Source organism: Balaenoptera physalus, assembly GCF_965194825.1.
Source record: "Balaenoptera physalus genome assembly, chromosome: 14".
Taxonomy (NCBI): Eukaryota; Metazoa; Chordata; class Mammalia; order Artiodactyla; family Balaenopteridae; genus Balaenoptera; species Balaenoptera physalus.
In genome coordinates, this window is record NC_138893.1 from 63182823 (window position 1) to 63194961 (window position 12139).

Consider the following 12139-nt stretch of genomic DNA (forward strand, 5'->3'; position numbering starts at 1 on the left):
GGTGGTATTAGTTATACTGAAGAATATAGATTTGAAATCCCCAGAAGTCTGTAACTGAGGATATTGTCAGGATGTATGGGGTAATTTTTAGAAATCTGGAGTTTCAGAATGGAGTGAATGATATCAGTGAAGTCAGAGAAGGTGGAAAGTTTGATGTTTCGTTAATTTTGGCTAAGATCTGCTGAAGTCATGCCTGGGTTCTATAAAATATGGTAGCACAGCAATCTAAGGGGGTGGGTTTGTTGTCTCTGATCTGAGTGGTGAGGGGTAGAGATGCCTTGCATGTGTTTTAGGAGTTTATGGCTTTGAGCTAAATAAGGAATATCTGTTTTGCAGATGGAGCCAAATGAAAGGAAAAGAGAAATAAGATTTAAAAAAAAATTTTTTTAAGTTGTAAAGTTTTGCTAACTTCATTAACGTCAGGAATTTGACCAGTCCTCCCTTTCTTTATTTCGACAAACTCTTATCCTCTTGGTCTCATCGTAAGCACTTTTTCCTCAGGGAAATCTTTCCTCACCCCTAGGACTTGATTAGATGCTCCTGATAGATGCTCCCTGCAGACCTTGTGAACCTGCCAGGTGAGCCTAGCACTTACCACCCACTATTGATATTGCTTGCTTAATTGTTCTCTCCTCCATTGAACTATTGCAAGCTCCTAGAAGATAGCAAACAATACACACATATTTCCTATCATATCTACAGTGCATGGCAGTATTTCCTAAACACTTTTGTGGAACAGATAACTTACCACATTCAAGCTGCACTTATGACTTTAGTATTTTCCTTTTCTTTTCTTTATGTATCAGTGCTTTGTAATGATTCAGCTGTGTCTTGAGATCTTTTACCACTCAAGAAACTTTCGAGAATTAGATCAAGGCAACTAGACTGCTTAAGATTTCTAGAAATGTCTCAGTTATTATTAGGCAATGTATCCTTGGGAAAAAAAAATCTACTTTCTATAAAGGTCATGCAGGCCAAATTTACAATTTGGAAAATGTAAATCTTAAATGAGTACCATATTGATCTGAATGTTTTTGGTCATTATGGTTAAAATTGTGATATGTGAATTGAGAATGTCTTTGAAGGAGTTTTGGGAAATGTACTCTGTAGCTATTGGCGTCTGGCTGGGTATATTTTTATAAAATCACTTACTCTCTCCGTACCTTTTTTTGTTTTTTATGCTTCCTATTGATATAATGGAATGATTATAACTTGTTTTATGTAAGTATCATTTCAAAAAATTAGAATTATATATGTGAAAGCACTCTGAAAACTATAAAATCTTATTCAAATGGCTTAAAGATTCCAGAGCTTAACCTCTTTTGTACATTATGCAGTGATTATGCCAAATTAGCAATTTGTAAGGCATGCAGGACTCCTTCTGGGGCTCCAGAGACCAGACTCGGTCTGGCTTAAGCAAAAATGTAACTTGATTGATCACATACTCAGAAAGGGGGAAAGGAGGATGAGGAATGGGTAGGGATGGGACGCTGGGATTGAATTCCTCAGCATGGTGGTTCTCCAAGGAAGAGACGCTGCCAGGGCAGGCACAGCAACACGCCCACGCAGGCTGAGTTTAGAAGTAACCCTGCTACATATATTCACATCTGTCTTCATCTCCTCTTAGCAAATATACATCCTTCAGTGGGGTGAGCAAATGACAGGCTGTGCTCGGTCTGCCATTATTTTGCCGAAGGAGTTGGCACAGCTATTCTGACCAAAGGCAAATCACTAGGTGGCTAATTTGCACTCTATCACCTTCATGCCTTCACAGTTGGTGCTGTTGTGTGAAAACGATGTTTGGTGCAAGAAAAGTGGATATATTTAATATGTTTAAGCAGAGAATCCTCTTTTCTAGAAGTCCAGATTTTTTTTTTCTCCAGAAGAAACCAGTGACTCTGTAAAATATAGAAGATACTGCTTTTTCCATCTGTAAAAATAAGAACTATCAGTTTCTATATTGCATCATAGCACAACCAACCTCTGCATTCAGTTCAATTAAAGCTCATTTTTCTAATTGTTGTTGAATGATCAGTTGTCATTGCGACACTGCATCTTCCAGATGAGTAAAATCACAAGAAGGAAAGTAACATTCTCTTTATATGCCAAAAGTAGACAATTTTGAAAATATAAAACAGCTGAGCTCACTTGACTCTCTTGATGTCCTCTACTTCATCTGCCAGTGGAGGAGATCATTAAGAGTACTCCCTTTCCTTAGGATTTTTTTCCCCAGAATTCTGCCAAATGTAGAGAATTACATATAACTTACTACAGAAGAGATGGGCCAAAAAGGGACATTTCTATTTCAAAGCCTACTAGTGCCTAGAAAATAAATGTGAAGTAGTATTGCAGCTGTTTCTCTTAACCAGCTGGGTCATATACTTTCTTAATGGGACCGAGGCAGAAGCATTGGTTTTCATATTTATGTGAGGACTTGAAAGGGATCATAAATTATGATGGCTGAGTCTAGCCTTAAGGTAGTGATGAACTAAGGTGATGTAGAGGTATACAACGAAAATGGAAACTTCTAAAGCACATCAACAGGGAGCTCTTCAGGGAAGATACAGCAGGAGGTTAATGGACATCTAATCTTAATGCTTCATTTTTTTCCCCCTGGAGAAATGAGATTAATTAAGCATACATCAAATATATGGCTTCTGGCATATAGACACAGTGTTTGCAGAAAGAGAAACAGTATGATATAAGAACTGACTAGGAAAAAGGAAACCCCTCCTTTGGGAGACAAAATTTTAATAACATTTCCAAGCTGAAGTCACGTAATTCAACTTGCAAGGAAAAGTTATTAGTATGACTTTGTAAAGATGTCTACTTGAATTTGAGCAAATATGTAAGCATATGTTTTCAGCATCTTAGTGCAGTGTTTTGGGATGCAGCTCATCCAACTGACAAGAGGACTTAACAGATGTAATACCCATTTCCTTAATGAGATTCGAGACTTAAAATCTGTTGTCATGAACAGATGTGCTATGACATTTACCAACCACGTGCTGATAGTTTTTGAATTAGGCACACTGTTCAAAATATGCCAAACGGCAGGAAATTGTCACCATAATAGGGCTGCCGGCTACACCACCTCAGTAACTTGCCAGAGATTGAAGCTTATGATGGAGGTCCAAAATGTGCCATGTTTGGAGCCTCACTGATGTGATAGAGAGCCTCTACGTACTGAAGAACTCATTGAAAATGAATATCATTAAGGTGGACTGGCCACCCAGCCTCTGTTTCCTTTCTAAAGGATCACAAACCATCTGTTGAAGAATATTCTAGAATTTTTCGAAGATTTGATTTCAACTAAATTATATGAGGCCTGTTTATAATAGAATTAAGGAATACCTAAACGTGCCAGGCAGGAATATGTGTGAGTTATTCATTTAACAAACATTTATGGGTCGTTTTCTACATGCCAGTAACTGGAGACACACTGAACTGGGGATAAAAAGATGAACAAGACCCACTTTTTGCTTTCAAAGAGCTCTAGGCTGCTGTAAGCCAGCTTCTTATCTCTGTTATCATATTAAGACACTGAGTCTTTATCTTAATTTTCCTCTTAACCTTTAAGCCTTCCTAAACCTGTATGCAATTCACCAAGTAATGTTCTGTTTTATTATTCTGAGGTAGTGAACCAACTTCATGACTGCTGTAAACTTTTGGGGTTTTTGTTTGTTTGGTTGGTTTTTTTTTTTTTTTTTTAAACTCAGAATTCATTGCCATTAGCCCACAGGTTAGTGTTTGTTTTCTATGTGTTTATAAGATGGAAACATCATTAAAGGACATCCTTGAGTGAAGAAGATTTGAGAAGCCAGGTATCATGCTGAATATTTACCATGAGTAATTTCATTCGTATCTGAGAAGAATTTCATGAGGCACACATTAGTATCTTGGTTTCCTAAAATAGACTGATGAAATCTTAAATTACTTGCCCAAGGCCACACAGCTCCTGTGTGGTTACAGGGAAGATACACAGGCCAGATTACTGACTTTCATGCTGTAGCATGCTGTAGCATGCCTTTATTTCTTTTGTATTCCTGAGCCTTTCAATTTGTGCATGAAGCATTGACTGAGACGCCATTTCCTTCATTAACATCAACAAATGATATCACCTTTTGTCTAGACAGTTGACTATCTCGCATAGGCCTGTCACGAACCCATCATCCTGTGTACAATGCCCCTTACAGGAGTATGTTACCTCAAAATAACTATCATTATGTATTCATTCATGTAGATCTATGACTCACTTCTCTCTGCATTGATATCTTACTTAGTACAAAATCTTGTGGTTCATTTACTCCTTTGAGGTGATCCAATTCAATTTTCCATCTGATATAGGAAGTCTTTCTCCATTATTTTATTAAGTGGTCTACTGGAGCATTTCCTGTGATGGGAAGTTTCTTAGGACAAGATTTAGCCATTGCTGCATTCCTTTTGTCTTTACATTGAGTCTTAATCACCAATCCTGTCAGTTCTAATTACTGGCTTAGTTCTGTCCTTGACAAGTAGGAAGGAATTACCTCTTAATCTACCAGAAACATTATGGAGTGGATTGATTCAAATTTTGCTTGAGGTGGAATAATTAAGGCTATTAGCGTAAGGTGGAATAATAAAGAAGTGAATATATAAAGAGGAAAAGTAAAGAAAGTTAGCTTTCAGCAGCAAGGAGGTACTTGAGAACAAGATATGTATCTTATTTATCTTTGTATCACCAGTGCCTAATACAGTTCTGGGCACGTAGTAAGCTCTCAAATGTCTGAAGAATGTTTAATAAATGTCTTCCAACTTTTGATTTCAGGCTAGCCCTTAATGCTACTATAAACAGCTTCATTGAATTGACTTAAAGTCTAACAAAGCCATCAAATCTTTTAGGACAGTTACTGAGTTTTCGCTTTCTCTTATCCAGAGTGAATATCCTCAGTTTCTTCTTCTTTTTCTCAGATTGTTTTCCCCTTGTAACCTAGTCACTTATTTACCCTAAAACATTTGTTGAATCCTATGAGGTATCACAGTACTCCTAGTGGACCGTGTATGGTACTGATATGATTCAGGTACATGAATAACTACGAAGCAAGTCAGAGTGATAAAAAACCACAAAGGAGGCAAAATCAGAAGGTTGTAGAAAAAAAATAGAGAAATTCTAGCTGGGGTGAACTGGAAAGTCTTTATGGAGAGAGTGGCCTTTAAACTGGGTCTTGAAGGGCTACTAGGATTGTCATGAGTAGAAGAAAATAATTGGAGCAAAGACCTGAAGGCAGAGAACGGAAGTGTGGATTTAGAAACTTGACAGTAGAATCATTGGATAAAATAAAAGGTCCGTGTAGAGGATTGTGAGAGATGAATTTTGAAAGGTACTTTAAACTGAATATGGATTAAATGCAAGGATGGAGAGGTTTTGCTTTATTTATTGGCAGTAGGGAGCCGTTGAATATTTTGTGGGTAGAGTAACAGGATTAGAATAGTACTTTAGGAAGATCAATCTTGCAGGACTGATTGGAGTAGTTTATCACTTAAGTGTGCTTCTCTGTCAGTAGCTCAAAGTGATTATGTAATCTTCACTAGACAACTCAGAGCACTTTGGTCTTCACGACTATTATTATCTGGGGGTCTCTTAGCTCCTCCTTTCACTCTTGGTCCCTAATTTGTATCTGAGTTAGAAAGAAAGCCACTTACTTCCTAGAGGCTTATTCCCCCTTTCTTCCTGCTCTTTTTCCTGATATACTTGACATTTTGCTTCATGTCAAGCGTTGTTTCAGATGACCTGAGGTTGATTGCTTTACTTTATCTCTCTCTCTCTATTCATTTTTATACCCCTCCCTCCAACCACCAGCCCCCACTACCAGATTTACATAGAACTAGGTGTCTACAGGTTTCTAAATAATTGCACTTTGGTTTAGTAGATGTTTACAACAGTACACTTTATTCTTAACAAGGAGTACCAGGAGAAAGACTGTGACACCTGGGAAGTTCCTGCTTCCACGGCCAGGTTTTGCATCCCCAGTCCCTGTTACTAATTAGCACTTAGTTTTTGGTGTTTATGGGCTTTGGCCAACAAGAAGGGAGATGTGGTTAGAGTTCTGCATGAGTGGAGTTTGCTCTGGTACACTTGGCCCTCACATATATTTGTCTCTGCTGCCCTTGGCGGCTGCTGTCAGCTGGACTCAGGATGGTTCACATGACTTTAACTTTTAAAGATGACTTTTTGACGCCACTGGGACTCCCCCTGCATAAAAACTGGAACCTGTAGAATGAAGCACAGTGCTTCTTGAGCTTTTTCACTGAAGGCCACTAAAGACAGAAGGTAGCTCCTGGTAACTCTGGAGGTTAGGGAGAGGGGTGTGCTAGGCATGCCATGGTGCTGAGAGCCAGGAGAGGGAGAGGTGGGGTAGAAGATGGTCACGAGGAACCTGCCTCAGGTACAAAATACTTTTGAAGGTTCCCATTGCTTTTAAACCTTAGGTAAAACTTGCAGCCCAAGCTTCTGTTTTAATTTCAAGAAATCTTCACCACCTCCGTTATGGAAGTCAAATTCCTATTCCTTTTGCTCCTGTGATATTCAGTGATGATGAGTAGGGTGGTGAAGTGGGTCAGAAGAAGAGGGTGAGGAAAGCAGATATCCTTAGCCCAGTTTCAGAAGCATGCAAGAGTAAAAAGAACCAGGCTTTGGAGTCAGAACGAAACTGAATCTGAGAATTATTATATGTGTGACCTGGGCAGTAACTTAGCTTCTCTGAGACTCAGTTTCCATATTTATAGGAAGGGGAAAAGAATATCTCGTAGGATTAATATAGGATAAATTACAAAATAATTTTCTGTACAAAAATAAATTACCACCTATTTGGCCCTTTCAGTATTTTTAACATTTGAAAGTTAATTTAAATTTTAAAATCATCATGTTAATGTTTTAATATCTTCAGAAAGCTAGCACTTGGTCTTACCAGTTACATTGTTCAAGGTATGAAGCTGAGCAGAATTTAGAGAAACAACTATCACTCCTTTTGGCTTCCTTAAAGGGCAGCCCACTGTACCAACTCCTTTCAAGTACGTGCACATCGTGACAATACTGATAAGTGATTTTTCTACTGTTAAGCTTATAATAATGATTATTCTTATCTGCAGTGTGCAACTTTATCTTTTTTTTTTTATTTTTGGCTGCGTTGGGTCTCCGTTGCTTCACACGGGCTTTCTCTAGTTGCGGCGAGCGGGGGCTACTCGTCGTTGCGGTGCGCGGACTTCTCATTGCGGTGGCTTCTCTTGTTGTGGAGCATGGGCTCTAGGTGTGCGGGCTCAGTAATTGTGGCGCACGAGCTTAGCTGCTCCGCGGCATGTGGGATCTTCCCGGACCAGGATCGAACCCGTGTCCCCTGCATTGGCAGGCAGATTCTCAACTACTGCTCCACCAGCGAAGTCCTGCAATGTCCAACTTGACAATCTATCATCTTCATAGAATATATATCATTAAAGAGAGAACTTTTCTAGGCAAGAAAGTTTAAAATATAACCCCCATACTAACAGTGAGGCAGTCTGCACAGTGGAGATATCGGTGCTCTCCAGATGCACTGTAAACAGCAAATGGCCTTTTCTAATTATGAAGCATTTGTCTCAGAACATTACAGCAGCTGGAATTTGGCTTTAGGCAAACATATGTCTTAATAATGTTGGGAAGCATTTGTGGGCTTCATGGACCCCCTCAAGGTCTTTTGTAAGCCGATTCTGTAGCACTAAGTATCTGAGTTATCACAGATGATTCAAGCTTCAAGAAAATGGGGGGTGGGGTGAGGTGTAAAAATAAAGTTTCTGGAATGCCTGGAGCATATAGTAAAGTACCTTACGGTCTGAGCTGGAGCTCTTTTAATGTTGAAGGTGAAGTAGGAGAACAAGCTGATGACACCTGTCTTGTTCTTCCACCCACATTAAGCCCTCCAAAGCTTCTAGCTCATTCACACACAGTTTAGATCAGCAGAAGCTTTGAGATGAGACCTACCTACTATCTGAGAATGTTCCCTGGAAAACAGGGGCTGACTTAGGGAAGAATAGGTCACTCTGGGATCCTTGTCAGAAAACTAAGTGTTTTGCTACTAGGGGAAGACACTTGGAAAAGCTCAAATTGAAAACCCATTCTCTTCTAATAGAGATTATGAAGGTCTAGAGTAATTTTTCCAATGAAGTACAAGAATAGAGATTTTATTTGGACAAAATGTTTGACATACACACAAAACGCAATTTAGAAAATACCTGATGAGCTCACTTTGTGCCATCCCAGGCACAAGAGAAGCATGCAAAGAAATTATATGCATATTGATATGCGGGGCTCAGTGTTAACCCTTTATTTGCTGAGCTGAGGAAATCCTTGGGAGTCCTGGGCAGAGGGCTGGGAATAGTCAGGGAACTTAGGGAAGTGGCTGTTTGTTAATAAGTAAACCATACTTATTTAGTAATTTGTATGTGCCTATGGATGCAGACCAGCTAAAGTATTACCTCTTCCCTTAACCACTCTTCCTGTCTCCTTCTCTGAGGTAATCCTTTCTCCAGGATACTTAGAGCAGGGGCTCTTAATCTTAAGGTTGCCATGGACCTATTTGTCACTCTGATGAAGCATATGGGCTCATCTAAGAATGTTTATAAAAGCATAAAATAAAATACACAGGATTACAAAGAACCATTTATATTGAGACACAATGATAAAGCATTTAATAATTGTGATAAAATAACACATTAAAAATGAGATCTAGAGCTCTAGTAACTACCATAAGTTCAAAATAATGATAAATGTAAATTATATTTAAGATATCTGCAGCAAATGTAGGATGATATAAAAATAGCCATGGTTTCTATTGCTGACAAACCACTTACTGTGGTTTGTTGCCTATACTTACCGAAGAAATGCTAAATTTCAGTAACAGGGTAGTAAAAATAAAGATGTTGTTTTCCCACCTCACATTCACAAATCCTTTGTGTTTCATCCACAGACTGCTTGGGGCTCCATGGACCCCAGGTGTCTCCATTCAAATTCCTGTAACATACCATAGACTGGTTGGCTTAAACAATGAACATTTATTTTTCAGCGTTTTGGAGGCTTGAGGTTCAGGATCAGGGTGCCAGTATGGTGGAGTTCTTGGTGAGGGCCCTCTTCCTGATTATATCCTCAAGTGGCCTTTTCTAGGTGTGTGCACGGTGGGGAGGAGGAGGGAGAATAAGAAGTATGTATTGGTCTTCATCTCTTTTCTGGCACAGAGATCCTAAAATCCTTGGAATTTCCTAAGTGAGGAAAGCAACTGACCATAGGTCAGATTTGGCAAGAACGATAGTCTGTCGGCCTCTGTACTAGATCACAAGTTTCTTGAGGGCAAGAATCGTCAGCTTGTTTTCTGTCCCTTATATATAGCAACAGTGTCAACTAGATGGGCATAAAATAAATAGGGGCTGAGTACTTATTTGAGTCTATAAGTGCTTATACCTACACATGCTTTCTCAGTGTTCTTCCAAAATACAAATTGGGCAGCAGATGAATTCCCCAGTAGGAGAATTTAAGCCAAACCCAGATCTGTGGTTTCATAGTCTAGCACAATTTTACAGCTCATTCTTCTATAATCTTGGTGTCCCCTAAATGAAGGTCAACTTTTGCCTACCGTGAAGGTATTCTTAATGTACTCATACACTTAGAGATCCCAGAGTAATGGTAACTTGTATCTTTTCCACAGAGTTCAATCCGGCCTTAACCTGAAAAAATTATAAATGTTTCCAATAGCGAATTTTAGATACACACTTGAACAAAAAGGAAAATCCCTTTCCAACCTTTTTTCTGCTTTACACTCTTCAGATTTATGTGTTCAACAACAGTAATCATTGTGAAAATCACAAGAATTTTATTTGTGAAGTGCTTATCCCCTACAGAGATTAATACGCCACTTAATATCAAAGGTAAATGGATGTTTTGAATGTTCTCTAAGTTATGGAAGCAACAGACATACACTTCCAGCAGGCTGTTTAAGAAGCAAGATGTTAATCACAACTCCAATATAACCATACTTCTGACAACATTACAAGGTGATTATTAGTCATGCTTGCCCACCTGTAAAATGCTGACTTGACTAATATGCATATTGGCAGCATGTAAAAAAAAAGGTGTTGGCACCTTGCCCAAGGTCATGGACAAACTTGAAGTTTCATTAAGCCATATTGATTATCATGCAAAATATCTGGAACACAGTTTTACTCGGACATTCCATTTACATGGGCTATTGAAATCAGAAGATAAAACAAAAATACTGAATTCTGTGAACTTAATTTCAGAGATCGTTTTTCTACACATGAATTATGATATCTAATAAATTCAGTTTAGACATTTTAATGTAACCTTAGAGTCTGACTAGGCATATATATTTTTTGCAGGTGAACTTCATGTACACAAATTACATTAATTAACAATTATACCCAGTGTTTATCAAATAAAAAGCAAGTTTCTTGAGTTGGGAAGTTAGAGGACACAAGACAGGGACTTTTCTCTGAGGGAATGTAGTACAAACTTATTTGAGGTAACGTAATATCGACATAGAGATGATTGACTGTGTTTGGTAACGTGCAAAGTGCCAGTAAATGACACAGAAAAAGCTGTAGTTGTAAGACAAAAAGGTTGTTTATCAGGAGAGACAAGGGATGGAGCCTGGCCTTGAAGTGTGAACTCAGACTAATAATGCTGCAGGTAACTTAGTACGTACGTACGTACGTACGTACACACACACACACACACACCCACACACACACACACCCCCCCCACACACACACACCTGCCAAGCCTCTGCTGTTACTCCGATTGCTGCCTTATTCACTAAGACCCTCCTCACTTCATTCCTGAATTACTGTGGCCTCTGCCTGGCACTCCTTACTCCTTGTCTGAACCTGTGCGCACAGTGTATCATTAGAACAATTTTCCTCACACTGAGCTTTTATCATATTAACTACTGTGCCCAATGGTTTGTACATAAAGTGTTATTTTGATGGCGCCAGTGTTGGTCTGTGTTCTGCTTGACTCCGGTGTTTCTGAATCCAGTGGGTCCCTCCTAGATTAGTCTTTCTCAGCTATCACTATGATATCTTTCGGTTTAAGAGATTGTAATAGAAGCTTTTATATACTGTTACCAGGAGTATGCACTGTGGTGTCTTTCTGGGGGGCAAAGCCTTAAAATGTATATATGCTTTATTTCACTTTGACATTATGCTTTTAATCATGACTTCGTGCATTTTAAAAATATATATAATAACTATTTTTATTGCTGCTACTTTTAAAATAAAATTTGTTGACATATCCTAATCGGTCCTTGGGAAGGAAGAGTGTCTATACTGGAAACACCTGGGAACCATTAAAAATGATGAATATAGAAAATACTGATTTTTTTTTCTAGTAAGCATTTAATTTTTTTTTGATATCCCCATGGTATATCCTTTAAAATTGTGGTTCTTTTTTGTTTTGTCTTTTTAAGATCTCTAGTAGCTTTCTGTTGTTCATCAAATTAATCCTTGCTTCCTATGCCTGGTTTCCAGGGCCCCGCATCAACCTACTCTCAAATTGTGTAGCAACCTTATAGAAATCTCAACCATTGCAGTCTGTTTTATCCCTGACTGGACTCCCACAGCCCAAACTCACTTCCAGCTGTGCTCTTGTTTATGTACTTTCCCCACTTGACTACCCTTTGTCTCTCTCCTAATTCAACTCCTATCTTTTTTTTAATAAACTTATTTATTTATTTTTGGCCGCGTTGGGTCTTCGTTGCGGCTTTCTCTAGTTGCGGCAAGCGGGGGCTACTCCTCGTTGCGGTGCACGGGCTTCTCATTGCGGTGGCTTCTCTTGTTGTGGAGCATGGGCTCTAGGCACGCAGGCTTCAGTAGTTGTGACATGTGGGCTCAGTAGCTGTGGCTCGCAGGCTCTAGAGCGCAGGCTCAGTAGTTGTGGCGCACAGGTTTAGTTTCTCTGCGGCATGTGGGATCTTCCCGCACCAGGGATTGAACCCGTGTCCCCTGCATTGGCAGGCGGATTCTTAACCACTGCGCCACCAGGGAAGCCCAAGGGTCTACTTCTTATGAATCTTGTCCTGATTTTCTCAGTCCTTCGTGGGTATATCATCCAGTTCTA

At 39.2% G+C, this 12139-nt stretch overlaps 1 protein-coding gene across 2 annotated transcripts in view; it reads left to right on the plus strand.

The window, feature by feature from the left end:
- The window catches only part of PRKG1 (protein kinase cGMP-dependent 1), a 1231494-nt gene that overhangs the window by 764320 nt on the left and 455035 nt on the right, over nucleotides 1-12139 (plus strand). The gene's annotated exons all lie outside the window — the stretch shown is intronic.